This window comes from Salvia splendens, chromosome 19, assembly GCF_004379255.2.
Source record: "Salvia splendens isolate huo1 chromosome 19, SspV2, whole genome shotgun sequence".
NCBI classification, from domain to species: domain Eukaryota; kingdom Viridiplantae; phylum Streptophyta; class Magnoliopsida; order Lamiales; family Lamiaceae; genus Salvia; species Salvia splendens.
In genome coordinates this window covers 12,846,565-12,867,137 of record NC_056050.1, presented here as the reverse complement: position 1 = coordinate 12,867,137, position 20,573 = coordinate 12,846,565, and the positions used below count along the sequence as shown (strand labels likewise).

At 37.9% G+C, this 20,573-nt stretch overlaps 1 long non-coding RNA gene across 1 annotated transcript; it reads left to right on the top strand.

The window, feature by feature from the left end:
- The first annotated feature begins 18,210 nt into the window (after positions 1-18,210).
- Positions 18,211-20,351, top strand: LOC121779335. The gene is made up of 3 exons (XR_006045785.1): positions 18,211-18,488; positions 19,682-19,746; positions 20,287-20,351. It is a non-coding gene; the product is annotated as an uncharacterized LOC121779335 (long non-coding RNA).
- The last annotated feature ends 222 nt before the right edge of the window (positions 20,352-20,573 follow it).

The following is a 20,573-nucleotide window of genomic DNA, read 5'->3' as shown; positions in this document are numbered from 1 at the left end:
CGAGAGTTGATACACTTGGAATCAGCACAACTTACTCCAATGTGGGGGAAAGACCTCGTGAGGGTCAATGATCAGGAAGTTCTACGGGACGTCTCCCGTCGTACCCATGGTCAGGGTCCTTGGGTGTGTCCCATTTGTCCCAAGGGACGTCTCCCGTTCGTCGGGAGACATCTGGCTCCCGTCTGTACCTTAGAATATGTCGGGAGACATTTGGCACACGCTAGTTCCTTAGAAATGTCGGGAGACGTTAGACACCCTTATGTTGTTAGGAAATGCCGGGAGACGTATGACACACATCTGTGCCATGAGAAATGCCAGGAGCAAATTTTGCACACGTTAGTCTCCCGTTCGTCGGGAGACATTTGACTCCCTTTCGTGCCTTAACAAATGTCGAGAGACATTTGGCACATGTCGGTCTCCCGTTCGTCGGGAGACATGGTGAGACATTTGGTTCCGGTTTGTGCCTTAGCGAATGTTGGGAGACATTTAGCACACGTCGGTCCCTTAGAGAATATCAGGAGACGTTTGACACCCGTCAGTGTCTTGAAAAATATCGGGAGACATTTTGCACCCGCCCATCCCACGGGAGATGTCGGGAGAAATTTGCACCCGTCCGACTCTTAGGAGATGCGGGAGACATTGGGCACCCGTCCAAATGTCGGGAGACAGATGACTAAGAATGAAGCCACCAACCAAGATGCTTGGTGGAGCCAACTTCATCAAACATGTCAAAAGCAACATAGTTGTCATGGTAACTAAGGAAGTTAACCACGTCGAGAACAAATGTGGTTGGTATATCGACACGGGCGTTACTACCCACGTGTGTGCCGATAGATGTAAGTTCTAAACTTACAAGAATGTTGAGGGGAGGAAGCTCAACATGGGGAACCATGCCTCGTCTAAATGTGTCGACTTTGAAGATATGACCCTCAAAATGACGTCTGACGTGACAATCACTCTAAAGGAAGTGCTACATGTCCCGGACATACACAAGAACCTAGTTTTTGGATCAATACTTGTAAATAAGGGTTTTAAACTTGTATTTGAGTCTGATAAGTTCTATGTATAAGTTTGGAAAACCCGTCGGAAAATATTATGGTCTTTTTAAACTATGTGAATCGGCTATTCGCCGTGTTGAAAAGTCATTGGCTAATAATAAAAATGCTACTACTTCCTTATATTTGACTGAGTGTTCAACTTTGTGGCATTATAGATTATGATATGTGAGTCCTAATGCAATAAAACGGTTAGTAAACTTGGATTTACTAAAGACAAATGAAGTCAATACCTAAAACAAATGTGAGACTTTTCTTGAGGCAAAAATGACTAAGTTACCATTTCACTCTGTTGAACGGAACACGAAATCCCTTGAATTAATTCACGATTGTATGTGATTTAAAATTCATTTAAACTAGAAGTGGTAAAAAGTACTTTATCACCTTCATAGATGATTGCACAAGATATTGCTATGTCTATCTTTTAAGAAGTAAAGACGAAGCAATTGAAGCGTTCAAAAATTATAAGAACGAAGTCGAGAATCAACTTGGATTGAAAATCAAAATGATTCGAAGTGATAGAGAAGGCGAATACGTAGCCCCGTTTGAGAAATTATGCAACGCAAGTGTTATAATTCATCAAACGACTGCTCCATATTCACCATAATCTATTGGCATTACAGAACTCTGAAAGAGAAGATAAATGTGTTGCTGATCGGTTCAAGGATGCCCCCAAAACATGTGGGGGAAGCTGTTTTGACAGCTAACTACATCCTAAATAAAATGTCACTCAAAAGTAAGGATGTCACTCCTTATGAGTTGTGCAAGGGAAGAAAGTCATCCCTACAAATACCTCAAAGTGTGGGGGTTATTTGAAATGTGATGGTTCCTCCGGCCAAAAGAAGTTACAATCGGTCCTAAAACGGCTGATTGCATCTTTATTAGGTATGCACTTAATAGTGGTGCATATCGATTTGTTGTCTACAAGTCTGAAATACCGACTATGACCGTAGAAACAACAATCGAGTTAGGGAATGTTATATTTCTTGAAAATATATTTCCTCGAAAAGACAAGAAAAATATTGCATACAATTCTGAGACGAGAATTGAGGATGAAACACTAGTTCTAAATCAATGGATGAAGAGCCAGAATCGCGCAAGCGAACAAGGCCCGATCCAATTGATAAAAGTAGCCTTTGCTGGCCTAGACGGGTTGCATTGGAGAGAAACTGTTCAAAGCGAAATTGATTCAATTTTGTTAAACCACACTTGGGTGTTGGTTTATCTACCTTAAAGTGCTAAACATTTAGGATGCAAATGGGTCCTTGAAAGGAAGTTTAAGGTCGATAGAACAGTTGATAAATATAAAGCCGACTGGTAGTCAAAGGCTTTAAGCTAAAGGAAGGGTACAATTGCTTTGATACCTTTTCACCTGTAATAAGGAATGCATCAAGTCGAATGTTACTCGCGATTGCTGTTGTGCACAATCTTGAGATTCATCAAATGGATGTTCAAACTCCGTTTATAAATGGTGACCTTGAAGATAAATCTATTTGGAACAACCTGAAGGTATTGTAGTACCTAGACAAGAGAGAAAGGTATGCAAACTGGTTAAGTCCCTCTATGGATTGAAACAAGCGTCGCTGCAATGACACTTGAAATTTGATTATGTGATGTTATCAAATGGGTTTAAAATCAACGAATGCAACAAATGTGTTTACATTAAGAACACTAATAATGGATACATTATAGTGTGTCTCTACCTTGATGGTATGTTAATCATGGGCAGTTACACTCATGTGATTAATGATACGAAAACCATGTTAAAGAGAAACTTTGACTTGAAGGACATGGGTCTAGCCGATGTGATTTTTGGAATGTAAATCCAAGAAAATTCGAATGAATCATCTTGAAACAATCTCATTATGCTGAGAAGGTACTAAAGAGATTCAACGCCTATGATGGCGTGTCGGCTAAGACGCCTGTAGAGCTCAATGTTCACTTGAGCAAGAACAAGGGCGAGCCCGCTGCACAAGAAGATTATGCACGGGTCGTTGGGTGCATTATGTATTTGACTAATTGCACTAGTCTAGACCTGCTTGCATCGTGAACAAGTTGAATCGTTACACAAGCAATCCAAGCAAGGAGTATTGGAAAGCTCTTGTAAAAGTTTTGAGGTGCTTGAAGTATACTCAAAATCATGGGCTACAATTTTTGAGATACCCCCGGTACTTGAAGGGTACTGTGATACGAATTGAATATCTGATAAAAAAGACTCACTTTAAACAAGTAGAAATGTCTTTACTATTGAAGGTGGTGCTGTCTCGTGAAAATTCATGAAACTGACATGTATAGCCCCTTCAACCATTGAATCATGATTCATAGCTTTAGATAAAGCTGGTGAAGAAGCCGAGTGGCTTAAGAACTTCTTTGAAGATATTCCATGTTGGTACAAGCTAGTGCCTCCAGTGTTGATTCACTGTGATAGCCAAGCTGCTATAGGATGGGCAAACAATGGCTTGTACAATGTTAAGTCTCGACAGATTCATCGACAACATAATACCGTGAGACATTTGATCACAACAGAAGTGATTAGATTTGACTATGAGAAGTCAATAGATAATCTAGCGGATCCGCTAACCAAATGGTTAAACCGTGATCAAATGAATAAACTGCTAGAGGGAATGAGTTTGAAACCCACAAACTAAAGAATTATCATAGTGTTAACCCAACCATGATGACTGGAGATCCCAAGAACTTGGTTCAATGGGAAAACTAAGCTATGCGAGTTCGTGTGAAACACTCATCTACATCTATTCCCTAGAGAGCAATAGAGTGTTGAAAAACTTGCCTAGTGGTGAGGTTAAGTCTATGACTTTTAATGATTCCTAAAGGATCCCGAGAAGATTGAGTTCTCAAAGGAGATCAAGTATGGCAAGATACACGACTAGGAATCACCTATATAAGTGTGAAGTGTGGCCGGTTCATATAACACACTTATGAATCCAAAGCAGTGTCCAAGGCCGCAATGGACAGAAAACGTGAGAACGGATGAGGTTGAGGTGTTTAAGTGTTAACATTATTGTCTCCGTGCATGCCGTGGAGGAATAGTTCCAAGCATCGCGCTACTAGTCCGCCTGTGTATCTGATGGTGTTGACTATGGATGGTTCAAAGCCAAAAACTACCTATCCTTATGCTTACATACCTCTCGAGGGTTGAGCTTGTGTCTGCATACATATGCATTCGGCAATTTTCACTCATGTGGGGGATTATTGGAATCGTGTTTGGTCAATGGACTTTGACCAATAATAAATGTAACGAGACATTTAATTTTGTAAAATTAAATACAATAGCGACGATCTACTTCCGGAGTAGATGACCATGGTATATTAATTTTCTCTAAACCGATTCCCGGTGAGTGAGAAATTATGAATTAAAGTTTGTCACAATTGTGAGCTATAAAGGAGCTATGAGATAAAACCAAGGGATTAATTAAAAGAGTTAATTATCCCACATTGGTGGAGAGAACCTTATTAAACATATATTTAATAAGTTGAAGTATTACGTGTAATAATTATAGTGGACTAAGATGGACAATATAGCCCACGCGTGCATGCTGCCTCGTCACGAGCCGCGAGCCGCGCTCCGTGCATCGTGTCTTGTGACTCTTGCCCCACGTCTCGTCTGTCGGGTTCCATGTGCCAAAAGGTCCATGACGGACCCCGACGCATAGTGGGTCCCAAACGGTCCAAGGTGGACCCCGACGCATATCGGGTGACAAAAGGTCCCCGATGGACCCCAAAGCATCGTGTGCCAAAAGGTCCACGATGAATCCCGTCGTATAGCATGTCCAGAAGCATCATATCTCTCCAGCTCCCGTAACGGCTTGTAACCCCCGGCGGTTACAGTCAAGCCATCATGGCACACATAATGGCCGTTGACTCCATCAATGCCCAATGAGTGGACATGACCTATAAATAGGCATGCATCCCTTGCATTCCAAAGACAACCATATTGCATATCATTTGCATAGCTCTCTCCCTCTTTCTGTATTGTCTTCCGTCGAAGCTCTGCCCTAAACCCTAAAGCTTTGCCCTCGCATCATCCACTTCGCCGGAGCTTATTCTGTTTGCGGTGCTGCAACGAACAAGACGAAGCCTTTTTATCTTTGGGGACGACACGTCAATCTAAGAGCACTATCGGGGCATATCTCGTCTTGTGGAAAGATGACTCCTCAACTCTGCTTACAAATTACATCTACGGTTTATAGTTTTTTATAATTGTATTTTCAATTTAGTTTATTTCTGTTTAATTTCTCTATTTTTCATTAGGTTGTATTACGCCCGGTTAGTGTATCTTTGTAGAGTATTTTAAACCAACATCTTCATTATACATAAATTCTAATCAATCCTGCCGCCGCCATTTCCTCTCAGCTGCCGTTGCTACCGTCGCCTCCCTCCCGGTTTCCGCCATCCTGAACCTTCCTCTCACGGTTCTCTCTCCAATGTTGCTTCTGATTTTACTATAGCATTATATATACAAATGTTTTTGTGAATTTTGATTGCTTTATATGAATTTCATACCTATGTGTTTGTGATCAATAAATTCTAATAGTACTTTGTTTAAATTGTCGGGCATCAATAATTCTCCCAAGTTAGTTCTTCAATATATTTATTGAATATATTAATTGCTCTTAATTCATCATATTACTTGGTACTGTTAGTTAATTACTATCATTTTTCTATTTTTGTTTTTACTAGTTGTTTCCTTATTTATTTTTTTATATATTAATTATTAATGGATGCTTCATATCATGCTTATTAAGTACATTTTTAATGTAAAACTTTTCATTAATATTTTATTATTTGAACAAGATATGAATGCAGCATTTGCGGATGTCAATCTCATTGGTGATGATCGGCACATACTTCCTAATGGAAGAAAGCAATTTCAAAGGGATACACATACTGTGTTAAAATTCATAATTCTTGTCCCACATCGACTTGGTAACGATCCTAGCTCACCTATATAAGTGTGGATAACCCTCCCCCTTATGAGGCATTTTAAGGGGCGAGTTACTCATTTCTAATAAGTCGATGTGGGACAAGATTTAAGAGAATGTAGTCCATTAATGAAAAATACTCTCCTTTGTTCTCTTTCTTCTTCGTCGCATTTCATCTGCTTTTTTCCTTCATTCTCCATCAATGGAGATTTATCCATCATCCTCTTCTCCATTTTTCACATGGTATCTGAGCGTGTCCAAGTCGATGATAGATTATATCTCTTTATCTCTTCTCTTGCCTACCCACGTGATGGAAATCCGATGTGTCATTCCGGCCCACACGTGAGGGGGCGTGTTAAAATTCATAATTCTTGTCCCACATCGACTTGGTAACGATCCTAACTCACCTATATAAGTGTGGATAACCTCCCCTTATGAGACCTTTTAAGGGGTGAGTGACTCATTTCTAATATACTGAGTTTGTTCTACTAGTTATTGACTATTAATGAAGTTTGATTTTATACTTAATTAATAATATTCAAATATTATAGAAAATTAGTTATTCACTCTTCTATGTTAAGAGATATCAAATGACATTTAAGCGCATTCCCAGTTGGATTTAACTGGGCTCTTACTCCTAAGGAGACCAAAGATGCTTACTTTGAGGAATTCCGAGTAAGTCTTGTATTAATCATATAAAAACAATATTTTAAAAACTGTACTCGTAAGCAAACCGATGAAGCTACTGGTTCATGGTTCAACCGATCGGACATGTTTAATCACCGGTCGAACCGTTTTACTGTTACAAATATATGTAATTCAATATATAATACAAAATATAATGTCCAATTTAATAAATGATAAAATATGATCAATAATGTATCACAAAAACATTCAATCTTATAAATAAGTAGTATATATATATACAAACCATTAAAATTTAGTGAATATAACAAAATATATAAATTGTTAGTTAGTGTGGATAAAAATTTAATATTTTACATATAAAAATAAATAAAGTTTATATTAATTCAAAAAATGAAGTGGTTGAATAATATTATAACGAATACAAATTATTAGTTAGTTTAAACAAAAATATACTTTAATATCAATAGTTAGGCTACATAAATTAAATATATAGGAGTACTATAAAAATACATATTTAATAAATAATAAACTTTAATAAATAAATATATCAAAAAAATTGAACCTTATAATATAACGATAGTAATAATATATAAGTAACTAGTAAAGTATGGATAAAATTCAAAAGAATGATAATTATATGTATCATAATAAATAATTACATAAAAAATATAAAATGAATGAATTATTAGTTTGTTTAAATAAAAATATTAATATTCTATGTATAAGAATATTTGATGTTCTTATTTTTTCTTGCGGGGCTTGTGGTGGAGTGGTTAAGCTCTTGTTAATTAGTGTGGAAGTCATGAGTTCAAGTCCTTCCAACATAAAATTTTAAAATTTTGAACACAAAAAGTAAAAACCGATTTCTGATTTTCTACATAAAACATGTTTTTGGCTAGATTCTTAGGAGCATGATGTGCGAGGAAGATGAATTATAGAGCCGGAATTCAATTCTCTTCATTCATTACCTACTTAAAGAAGATGAATTATAAGAAGCGAGGAAGGTCAAATTACGTGCTGGAAGAGATGTGGGATGGATTGATTGACTATTGGAAGAAACCTGAGCTTACTGCAAAATCCAATATCGCGAGGAAGGCCAGATATACCGAGCCTGATGAACCCTACACTAGATACAATTATGGCGGCTCATCATCTGTCGCGGTAAAAGCTCAGAAGTTGGTAAGTGTGATATATAAAAAATTCTTATAGTAGATTTATTATTTGTAGTAATGTTAGTCTTGTTATATTTTGATAAATAGGCGGCGAAAAAAAGGTGTTCAAATTAATGACTATGTGTATGAATCGTTCATGGCACAATACAAGAAGTGAAGACTATAAAAGATAGCTACCACCAGTACATGCCCCAGGAGTCCCAGCGCTCGAGCCACTCTACTGCTTAGTCTGGTCGTGATGATTCTACAGAATTAGAAGATTGACATCAGTTTTTTATTTATAGACTATTATAATTTAAACTCATAACCGTACCAGAATTCATGTTTTTTTTAGAAAAATACATTATTAGTTTATCAATTACTATATTATTTTTGTCTACAAATTGATGTTATTTATTTGTTAATTTGTTGGTTTGTTGTAAGCAGTCTGTTGCAACTGGTTAAACAAACAATTAATTGAAACAATAATGTGTAACTTGAACTTAGTAGCGAAATACAATTCGGTGATTTTTTTAAAAAAATATTACATTGGGGGCGAACTGGAACTTGTTACTAATTCGTTCCTAATTTTAGGACGGAACAAGTGTGCTGCTAATCCGTTGCTAACAATTTGTAACGGACTAAGTTTATTGATAAAATTTCCGATCCCTTTTTATGCCAACGATTTAGGAGCGGATTTGGTGCATTGCTAATCCGCTATTAACAATTAGTATCAGACTAGGTATGCTGTTAAAGTTTATGATCCCTTTTTAATGCCAATAATTTAGGGGCGGATTAAGTGCGTTGCTAATCCGCTGCTAATAGTTAGTAACGAACTAAGTTTGTTGATAAAGTTTATGGTCGATTTTTTATGCCAACAATTATCAACGGACTCGTTATGTTACTAATTCGTTACTAAAATATTAGTAGGACAATTCTGTCGTTGCTGAAATTTAGCGGCAAACAATTTAGCAGTGGTGTGGATCTGTTGTTACTCTGTTGCTAACCAATTTTACCAGCGAAATTATGATAATTAGCAACAAATTTTTCGCTAGTAATTAGAGATTTTTTTGTAGTGTATTATAAAAATGAAAGTGAAAATTTAATGGGAAACGAACAAAAATGGCAAAGTCATTACACTCACATTTTATTATAGAACTAACTTATAAATGTTGAACGCAAATTTTCATTCACTTTTCTTTACATTTTCTAAAAGTCAGGCCAAGTGGTTGCACATGGGCGAAAATTGCCAACCCCAATTGCCGCTTTGCTATCCTTAATTTTGGGGACCACTGTACCAAGAGAATTATTTGTCTCCCAAATATATTTATGCTAGCCCTAATTGCCGCTTTGCAATACTTAATTTTGAGGACCACTGTACCAAGAGAATTATGTCTCCCCAATATATTTAATTACGTTTAATGATTTCCTTTTTCTCGTAAAGGATATTCGACTTACGAAGGTGTAATACTAATACTAGTAGTGATTTCCACGTACATTTGCCATTATTATTGATTACATTAGGCCTATGCTTTAAATCAAACTAGATTATTTTTACAGATGGCAAAGTCTCATACTATTTTGTTTCATTAGTATGCAATATAGTTTAGTATCATCATATATTGACAAAAACTGTGTATGTTGATGTTCGTAAACCATATTTTATTATTTAATCAACCAGGTTTTTTAATTATTCTCTTTATATTTTATAATTGAAATATAGTGTTAACAATTATACATAGTTTAGTAGTAGTCCACAATTACACATTAGTAACATGGAGTACATAATTAGAATTCATGTACTTATAATGAATATTCCGTTGACATCTATTTATTTTCATCTAGTAAAACAATAAAAATAGTTATGTATGTGCCGTGTGCGTGTGTTGACCGAACATTAGATCTATTAATGACCGGACCAAAGATTACGATTTCAAGTCCACTTATAAGTTTTAGTCAATAAATAATGATAGTATAAGGACCAAAATATATTAATAGTAGATTGTGGTGTATGAATAGTATTTATTTGTATAAATATATTGATGATGTAATTTAGTTTGACATTTTCTACATACAATATTTATATATACACATATGATGTGGTATATCTTAATTTGAAATCTTATGCAAGATAAATCTCATTTGAATAGACTCATATTCAATAAGTATGTTTTCTTGTAAAATTTGATCCCACAAATTTGTGTGTAAGTTAGCAATACAAATAAGATAAACGTCACCAAAAATGGATATTCACAGAACGGCAAATATTAGTAAACAAAGTAGGAGGTTCCGGGGGCACGGGTAATACATTACACACATTAGCAATATTAGTAAACAAACAAGGAGATTCCGGATTAGACTGGAGGGTCGCTGCCGGACGGGAAAGGGCTCTCGGTGTGTCCGGATTCGAGTAGAGGGCCGGTCTGTACAAGTATGCCGGTCTATCTTGTGCATCCACACTACCGTTTCTTTTTAATCGGCTAAATTCTTCTTTATGTATCCATCCTTCCACGAAAAAATAACATCCTGTTATCAAACAAAGGGGTATGTATCCTTGACGCCAAGTTCCTACAACCTTCAAAAAAAGGTCCATCCATGTCCTTTAGAATTAAATTGTTGCTTTAGATAGTAACCATACCAATAATAAAACATTACAACAGAGTTGCTAAGAAATTGCAATGGATTCTCATTCTTCCATCGGTAATGAATTTCTTATTCAAAAATTATTTCATGTCATTTGCTTCTTACATTTTGAATTTGATGTAGACAACACAACACCCTGTTGTAATGATGATTCGAAACATCACACAAAGAATACTCACTTTGAAGATATCAAACAAACTGAAAGAGGAAGAAAAACGGAGGAAGAAAAACAGAGGAAAAACTGAAAAACAGAGGAAAAACTGAGAGAAATTTTATTGATTCAATCTGAAAAACTTGAAGCTTACAAAGTGTTTGCTCCATTCTATTTGTGCTTTATGAGCTACGCTTCTAATTTGCTAAGAAAAATATCTCAATTGAAAGCTAACTTCCTAACTAACTTTCCAGCTATGTAACTAACTCTAACGGTCACCAACAGCTCTCTTCCAACAGTCTTCTTCATTTCTCAGCTTCTCAACCAAAATCCACAGCTTCAACACCCCCTCTCAAGATGGACAATATAAGCTATGAAAGTTCATCTTGCTGAGAATGTTTCCAAAAGCTAAAGCTCCTAAAGGCTTAGTGAAAATGTCAGCTAATTGCTGATCATTTCGTATAGGCATGGGCTTGATTATCCCTTCCAAATATCTCTCTCTCACAGTATGACAATCAATCTCAATATGTTTCGTGCGCTCATGAAACACTGGGTTAGAACTAATATGGACAGCCGCTTGATTGGCACAGAACAAAGGAACTGCTTTCTCAAATTTAATGCCAAAGTCTTCCAACAAAGCTCTTGCCCATACTACTTCACAAGTGGCATGTGCCATAGCCCTATACTCGGCCTCTGCTGATGATCTTGAGACAGTGTGCTGTTTCTTAGTTTTCCAAGAGACCAAGGAGGAGCCAAGAAAAAGGCAATAGCCTGTCATAGATCTCCTTGTATCAGGGCATGCAGCCCAGTCTGCATCTGAAAAAAATGCTAAATGTAGAATTACTGTCACTCGAGTAGAATAGACCATGTCCTGGAGTTCCTTTCAAGTATTTGAGTATCTTTTCAGTAGCCTCCCAATGTTCATCGCATGGCTTTGAAACATATTGACTAAGTTTGTGGACTGCAAACGTTATGTCAGGCCTGGTTATACACAGATAGAGCAATCTTCCTATTTGTCTTCTGTATTTAGATGGATCTTTCATAGGATGTCCAGTGTCTTGCTTGAGATGATTTACTGGATCCATAGGTACTGAGGATGGCTTGCATCCTAATAAACCTGCATCTTGATCAAGTCCATGCCATATTTTCTCTAAGATATTAAGATTCCTCATTTGCTTCTTGCTATCTCGAGTCCAAGAAAATATTTTGGAACTCCCAAGTCTTTGAATTTGAAAAACTGAGAAAGAAAGATCTTGAAGTCTTCTATCATGTCTGGTCTGTTAGTAGCAATCATCATGTCATCAACATACATAACAACACCAAAGAATGTTGATTGATCCTTCTTGAAGAAGAAAGAGTGGCCTGATGCTGATTGTTGAAGTCCAAATTTGGCCAAAAGTTCAGAGAGTTTGAGGTATCATTGTCTAGAGGCTTGCTTCAAGCCGTATAGAGATTTATTCAACTTACACACAAGTTTTTGGCCATTGGAACTGCCCCCTCAACAATAAGCCCAGGAGGTAGATTCATGTAGATTTCTTCTTCCAAATCACCATAAAGGAAGGCATTATTGATGTCTAAATGAGAAAGAGACCAAGCCTTTAGCAGCAACAATGGCTAGCAGGAATTTTACATTGTTAATTTAGCAACTGGAGAAAATGTATCAAGGAAATCAACACTCTCAAGCTGTGTGAAACCTTTTGCAACCAGACGGGCCTTGAATCTTTCTACTGATGCATCAGCCTTAAATTTCACTTTATACACCCATTTGCAGTCAATGGGAATTTTTCCTAGAGGTAGAGGCATAATTCTCCAAGTATTTGTCTTCTCCAGTGCAGATAATTCCTCTTGCATAGCTTGCTGCCAATCAGGGGAAGTGGATGCTTGGGAGTATGATTTAGGTTCAAACACAACAGTCATGAGGACTATGTATTTGAGATGTTGAGGAGATAATTTAGATAGAGAAAAGAAGGAAGATATGGGATAAGGAGTGGATGATGATACAAAGTTGCAGACATAATTAGTCAAGTGTGGAGGAAGATTGGTAAGTCTGCCAGTTCTTGTAATCTGATTGCCTTGAGTAATGGGAGAAGTGTCTGGAGTGGAGATATTTTGTGAGGCAGAAGGATTTGGTGATGCTGAGGCAGAGTCATTTAGTGAGGCAGAAGGATCAGGAGTGGATGAATTATTTAGTGAGGCAGAAGTGTTATCTGATGCAGCTGAATTATTTAGTGAGGCAGGAGGATGTACATGTATGATTGGATTATTTAGTGAGGTAGAAGGGAAAGAAGAGGGATTTAAGTGAGAGAAGGGAAAAGAATCTTTATGGAAGACAATATTTCTGGTTATGATCTCTTGCATAGAGTCAAGATTTAGGACTCTATAAACATTGTATCCAGAGGGATATCCCAGGAAAACACATCTGGAAGCCCTTGGGGAAAATTTATTTCTATCTCTATGAAGAGTAGAAGCAAAACACAGGCAGTTTGTTGAATAGGATATGGAAAGGAGTAATATTATTTGGCAGGATAGAAGATGGAATCCTGTTTATGATGTATGAAGCAGCAAGTATACTATGTCCCCAGAAAGTAATGGGTAAATGAGATTGGAACAAGAGGCTCCTGGCTACATTGAGCAAATGCTGGTGCTTTCTCTCCACTCTAGCATTTCGCGTCAGTTTCAACACAAGAATGTTGAGTCAAGGTACCAAAAGATGTGTATAAAGAGGGTAGATTGAACTCAGGGCCATTATCAGATCTTATGGTCTTGATCTTTTTAGAAAATTGGGTGGAGATAGTATGAAAAAACTGAGTTAATATGGTTCTGACATCAGATTTATGCTGTATGAGAAAAGTCCACACAAACCTGTATTTATCATCAACAATTGTCAAAAAATAGGCATAACCTTGTGTGGTACAAGGGGAAAAGGGACCCCAAATGTCACAGTGTATTAGATTAAAAATATCAGATACTACAGAATCAGATCCATGAAAAGAAAGATGATGTTGTTTAGCTAAGGGACAAACCTCACAAATGGAATGAGTTGTTTTGGAAAAAGAAATAACATCATTCATGGATTTGAGTTTATTGAAAGACAAATGGCCAAGTCTCTTGTGCCAGAGATCAATAGCAACAACAAAGTTTACACAAGAGCTGGAATCTGAGGAACTGGAGGGAATGGCAGTGGATATATCAAGGGAATATAGATTACCAAGTCTGCTACCCCTCCCAATCACAGTCCCCGGAGAAGCTCCCTGAATGAGGATGGAATCATGAGTAAAAGATACAAAACAAGGTATAGATGATGTGAGAGAACTGATAGAGATAAGATTGAAAGAAAAGAGGGAACACAAAGCACGGATTGTAGAGTTATTGTAGGTGTTAAATGTATGGTTCCCATGTGAGTAATACCTGCTCTAGCACCAGTTGGTAGGTTCACAAAAGCATCATATACTGGAGATGAGTGAGAAAAAAAAGTAATATCACAACAAACATGGTGTGTGGCACCAATATCAACCCGCCACAGAGATGATGGTAAAGAAGAAACAATAACAAAAGGTGAAAAAAGAGTAGCACCAGTGAAAGGAGTTGACAGAGTTGGTGTAACGACCCGCTAAGACGATATTATTAGAAACAAAATTATTAGCCTGATTATCTATATAAGTGACTTTTATGCGATTAAATCTGAGCTACGATAGATTGTCATTGTTGTTTGTTTTGACGTTAGGCAAGTGAATAGAACAGGTAAATATATTACACCTATATGAATATAATAAATTTAAATAAATAAATAAATAAGATCCCAAAATCAAAATTTTAATGTCCGATACATCCAACAAAAGTCCAACAAAAATTTAATCTATACATCCTGCGTTCTAAGAAGAATCGGGTACTTCAACGCGGACAACCACGAACTTGAACCGATCATATCTACACCAAATTAAATGAACAAGTGAACAAATACTCAAATAATTACTTTAATAAACAAATAAAATATAAAAAAAAAGGATAGAGAGGGCAGATTCAGAGGATCGATTTTTTTTATCAAACACAACATTAAATGCTGCATTTAATTAGAGTAGGTAAATCATATCCCTCCCTGACGAAGGAGAATATAATTTGAGATAGGAATACGTCAGGCAACTTGCTACACCGTCACTTTCACTTGCCATTCTTTATGCATATGTATAGATATAAACAATCATTTTCGCCCACCCACATCACAATCAAACTTTCCAAAAATTCCACATAGAATAGAGGAAGGAGAGTTGCAGATAATTATAGGATCAAGTCCCCAATCCAACAACATTCCGTGCCCATGTCAAAAGGTAAGCACCAAGCCTCCCTTTTCTTTCATATTCAAGCATATGCATATATAATTTGAAAGTAGAATCTGTCCAAGTAACATTAACCAATACACAACAAGTTTAACATCGTCTCCCACCACCAAGCCATCCATAACAGTAAGACAAATGCCCCAAGTCACCAAATTCATGAAGTAAAATGGAGGAAAGCATACACTTTAAAGACTAGTCGATTGAAAAACTTATCTCATGAGTACGAATCTGCCGGATTCCGAGAGCGAGCTCGGCCGCCCGGAGACGACGAGGGCAGCCCCACACCCCTTTGTCTTCAATAAAATCTTGACAATTCTACAAAGTTAAAACATAAAACACATAAATGAAAGATTAAATCTTTATAGAAGAAAAAAAAGAAGAGGAAGAAATTTAAATATTTACCTTCCGGGAGTTCGGCGAGGAGGAGGCGGCCGGGGCTGGAGTGGCGCCGGGAAACTGCTCCGGCAGCACGAGGCGTGGAGGAGGCCAAAGCCGCTGCCTGTGCATGCACAGTGGCGACGACGGCGGCGGCGGCAGATCCGGGAGAGAAAGAGGGAGCCGTGGGAGAGAAAAAAGGAGGGGAAGAGGAAGGAGGCGACGGAGGCGGATCCGCGGCTGCGGCAGATCGGGAGAGAAAGAGAGGGCGGCGGCGGGAGCTGGAGACAAGGGAGAGAGGAGCGAGAGGGAGAAGAGGAAGAGGGGGATAGGAGAAGGGACAGGCGGAGGAGGGGAGAAAGAGACACCGCCGGAGGCGGCGGTGGACGGTGGCTCTGGACTGAATCGGCGGCGCAGGTAGAGAGTGGGAGGAGCTTCTCTCACATCAAATTAGGATTTGGGTGTGAATGTGAGGGAGATGAAGTGGTGTGGATTTTTGGACTTAATTGTTGGGCTAGCATTTTTTTTACTTGGGCTAAAGAATTTAATGGTTTGGGCTAGCATTTTAGTTTGTTTGGACTAAGGAGTGGAGTATATAATTTGAGCCCAACTCTTCTAATAATTGGGGCTGCAGTAAATAATTGAACGAAGGCCAGATTTCGAAATTCACTTATCTTTTGGGCCGAAAATATTAAGGAGTCCTAGACCAGTTTAGAAAATAATATCTTTTGGGAAGAAATCAAATTCCTGTAATCTAGCACGCTCCAAATTAATTATAGAAGAAGGAACATCAAATAATATATGAGTTTTTAGGAATTTCTTAAAGAACAGTGAAAATGAAAAGGGCTTAATTAGGAGGCATACATTCATATTACATTCCTATTAAAGTTTAAGAGTTTCTTGAAGTCTAATTAGTATATTATATTATACTTTTTTTATGTTCCAAAAGGGTATCTTTGCATGTTAAAGTTGGAGCGAGAATTTCAAGTCAAAGGAACTAAACGATCAAGATGAGCTTTCCTATACTTAAAATACAAATTATATTTTATGAAAACACGAACACATTGTTCGTGATTTTTAAAGATGTTTTCTTGACATAAATGTTTTTGTATGATGTCTATCTGTTTGGCTAAGGCCAAGTGAATTATGAATGATGATATATAAGTCGAATTCGGGTCCCAGTGAGGGTGGTGTCCCCGCTCGGACTAGTGTACACGGGATACCTCTGACCGTGAACGGCAGAGAGGTGACTGTGGAAGGTGGCCACCTTCCCGGCATAAGGATACCTCTAACATGATGGGAAGAGAAGGTGACCATGTGAGAACACCATCTCGACGACACAATGTGATCAGATATGGCTAAAGTACAGGAAAAGGGGGCTACAACCCAATGTGAATATTTTTAGTAAGCTCAGGCCTTTTCAATAACCCCCTGAGTGTTACTGTGATGATGGCTTGATAATATTTTCAAATGTATATTTATATTTTTCGGCAATGTGTTCACTGAGTACTTTTGTATTCAGCCTTGCATGTATTTCTAAATGTGCAGGTTGAGCAGCGAAGTGGTGGGGGAAGTGCTATTGAGACAAGACATTTAATTCAGTTAGATTTGACTCTCGGAGGTTCATGCCTTCATACATGGAACCGCGTTCATTTACTTCCGTGTGCATATTAAAAGACTCAAGTCTATTTTGTTCAAAACTCTGATATTTTGAAATTTTACAAATAATTACTCGAGTTTTAAAGATCGAGTATCTTTTCTTCTATGTATCAACACTTGATTAGTCATGTCTCGCAACCAATGTTTAATTTTATTTTCCCTAAATTCTTTTCCCACTTCTTATACCCCGCCCCTAGTCACGGTTCCCCGACTATGCTATCCTTAGCAAGTGCGTTCGTGACAGTTGGAGTGAAGGAAGGACTTGATTGAGTGGCAGAAATGTGAGGAGAAGATGGAGAGTGTGATGAATTTGATGTAGATGTGGCAGCAAACTGAGGTTGCAATAGAGAAATTAGCTGCTGGAGTTGATCAGAAGATGGAGAATTAGGTGGTAGAGGCAGTGAACTGGTGGCTACTTTGTCACAGTTCTCATTTGCAGATTCTTCAACATAGTTCACCACTTTAGAGTTGGAGAAATTTTTGTAACCTGGCTTGCCTCTTCCCTTCCCAAAATCTTGAGGAAAACCATGTAGAGAGAAGCATCTATCAACGGTGTGATTAGTGCGGCCACACTGAGAACATAGTAATCTTCCACGGCCAAAAGAGGATGCTGCATTAACACTAAAAGGTTGTTCACTGGAGGAAACTGGAGATGAATTCATCATATTACCATCAATAGTTCGTTGTCTCTCTTCTTGAATAATGAAAGAAAAAGCCTTAGACAAAGAAGGTAAAGGCATTGTTGATAGAATAGTAGATCTAATCTGAGAATAAGATGAATTCAAACCGATTAAGAATTTGATTGTGCATTCATCTTCCTGATGTGTGTGCCATCGCGTGTGTAACGACCCTCTAAATCTATATTATTAGAAACAATATTATTAGCTTGATTACCTATATAAGTGACTTTTATGCGATTAATCAGAGCTACGATAGATTGTCGTTGTTTGTTTTGGCGTTAGGCAAGTGAATATGATACATAAATATATTACACCTATATGAATATAATAAAATTTAAATAAATAATAAATAAGATCTCAAAATCTAAATTTTAATGTCCGATACATCCAACAAAAGTCAAACAAAAGTTAATCTATACATCCTGCGTTCTAAGAAAAATCGGAAACTTCAACGCGGACAGCCACAAACTTGAATCGATTATACCTACACCAAATTAAATGAAGAAGTGAACAAATAATATAACAATTACTTTAATAAACAAATAAAATATAAAAAAAAGGAGAGAGAGCAGATCCAGTGGATCATTTTTTTCAACAGCGCATTTAATGCTACATTTAATTAGAGATAGGAATGTTAGCAACTTGCTGCCCACGCCACTTGCCATCCTTAATCCTTAAGTATGCCTAATCATTTAGGCATATCACCTTCTTTCACTCACCCCATCACCATCTAAATTCTCTCTACACACCCAACGTGGATAGAGGATAGAGGAGTCGAGGAAGGAGAATTTCACACAATCGTAGAGTCAAACACTACAATCGAACAACCCTTTATTCCACATCAAAAAGGTGAATCCCAAACCCTTCTTTTCCTTTAAATTTACGTACAAGCATATGCATATATTTTTTTGAAGATAGAATCATGGCTGTAGCAACTCTTAGAACAAGTAGGAGTTGAAATTCCCAATATAATGAACACATTCCAGTAACACAGTAGTAATTTTCAAGCCCTCCAACTCTACATAGCTACTGCCCAAATTCTCAACAAAATACTAAATAATGAAAGGGAGTAAAAGAACTTAGCTTTAAGGCCGAGGGGCTGCCTCGAGACCACCGGCGACGGCGAGGCCACGAGGGCAGCCGCGGCGACCCGGACGGCGGCGGATCCGCGACGGCGGATTCGTGGCAGCGGCGGCAGCGCGGTGAAGAGAGGGACGACGTGGAGGAAAACATGCCGATTGCGATGCGATGGTGGCGCCAGAGGTATGGCTGGTCGACGTCGTGAGGTGTGAAGTTGGGTGAGGCGACAGAAGTTCTATTTTGGGGAAATTTGGTGTGCAATTGAGGGAGAAAGTGAATAGGGATTAGGTGAGAGAGAGAGTAGATGATACGTGTGGTGGAAGGGTGGAGTATAATTTGGGCTCACTTACTTTTTTTTTTGAATTGGGCCTTTGTTTGTAAAAAAAAAATCGGGCCTTATAAAGCAAATAGGATGATTTATTTGGTTTGGGCACCATTTAATTGATTTGGGCCTCATTAATTAAATGTTTTGTTTGGGCTCTTTTTATTTTGTTGGGGCTTCTTAATTAAATTGGAGATATAATAAGGTGGGGAAATAATTAAGTCTTGGGCTTTTAAATAAATCTTTGGGCCGATAATTAATCGTGACAAAATTATTTAATTAATCCCGGAATATTTCGAAGGATAAATAATTTTATCCTAAGTCCGAAATAAATATAGTTCGAGGGGAAATGGTTGCGATAATTTAATTATGCACTTTTAAATTATTTTGAGGATTTTATTTCGATATCGTGGAGGAAAATACGAGGAGCCAACGGAGGAATTATGGGCGTAAGCGGCCGACCGGCGTCTCAAGCGACGCCTTGGGCGGCCGCCGAATAATAAAAAATATGCGAAAACCGAGAAACGAGAAAAAAGAATTCATAATCGTATCGATAGAATAATCGATGCCTTAGGATGCATGCATTTTATTTATTGGCTTGTTTTGTGGTGTTGATTTATGTGTTATTTAAACGCTAAAGGTGATTCCTTGCAAGCGAGATGTGACATCATGGGAAAGAAAATAATTTCGAATTAAGATCTTGAGGTGAGCTTTCTTATACTAAAAATACAAATCGTATTTTATGAAATCACGAACACATGTTCGTGATGCTTAAAAGATGTTGTCTTGCCATAAATATTTTGTGTATGATGCCTATCTGTTGGCTACGGCCAAGTGAATTATGAATGATGATATATAAGTCGAATTCGGGTCCCAGTGAGGGTGGTGTCCCCGCTCGGACTAGTGTACACAAGCTACCTCTGACATGTTGGGCAGAGCAGGTGACCGTGGAAGGTGGCCACCTTCCCGGCACAAGAATACCTCTGACATGATGGGCAGAGAAGGTGACCGTGCGAGAACACCATCTCGACGGCACAATGTGATCAGATATGTCTAAGTACAAGAAAAAGGGACTGCAGTCCAATGTGAGTATTTTTAGTAAGCTCGGGGGCCTTTTCAATAACACCCCCGAGTGTTACTGTGATGATGGCTTGACAATATTTTCAAATGTATATGTGTAATTTTCGGCAATGTGTTCACTGAGTACTTTTGTACTTAGCCCTGCATATATTTCTAAATGTGCAGGTTGAGCAGCGAAGTGGTGCAGGAAGTGCTATTGAGACAAGACATTTAATTCAGTCAGATTTTGACTCTCGGAGGTTCATGTCTTCATACATGGAACCGCGTTCATTTGCTTCCGTTGTGCATCTTAAAAGACTCAAGTCTATTTTGTTCAAAACTCTGATTTTATTTCGAGCTTTTCCCATTTGTTTGGAGCTATGGTCGAGTTGTGTTGCTTTTCCCCTTTCTTTCCCGCTTCTTTAAATCCTCCCCTAGTCGCGATCAACCGTGTTTTCTATCCTTAGAAAATG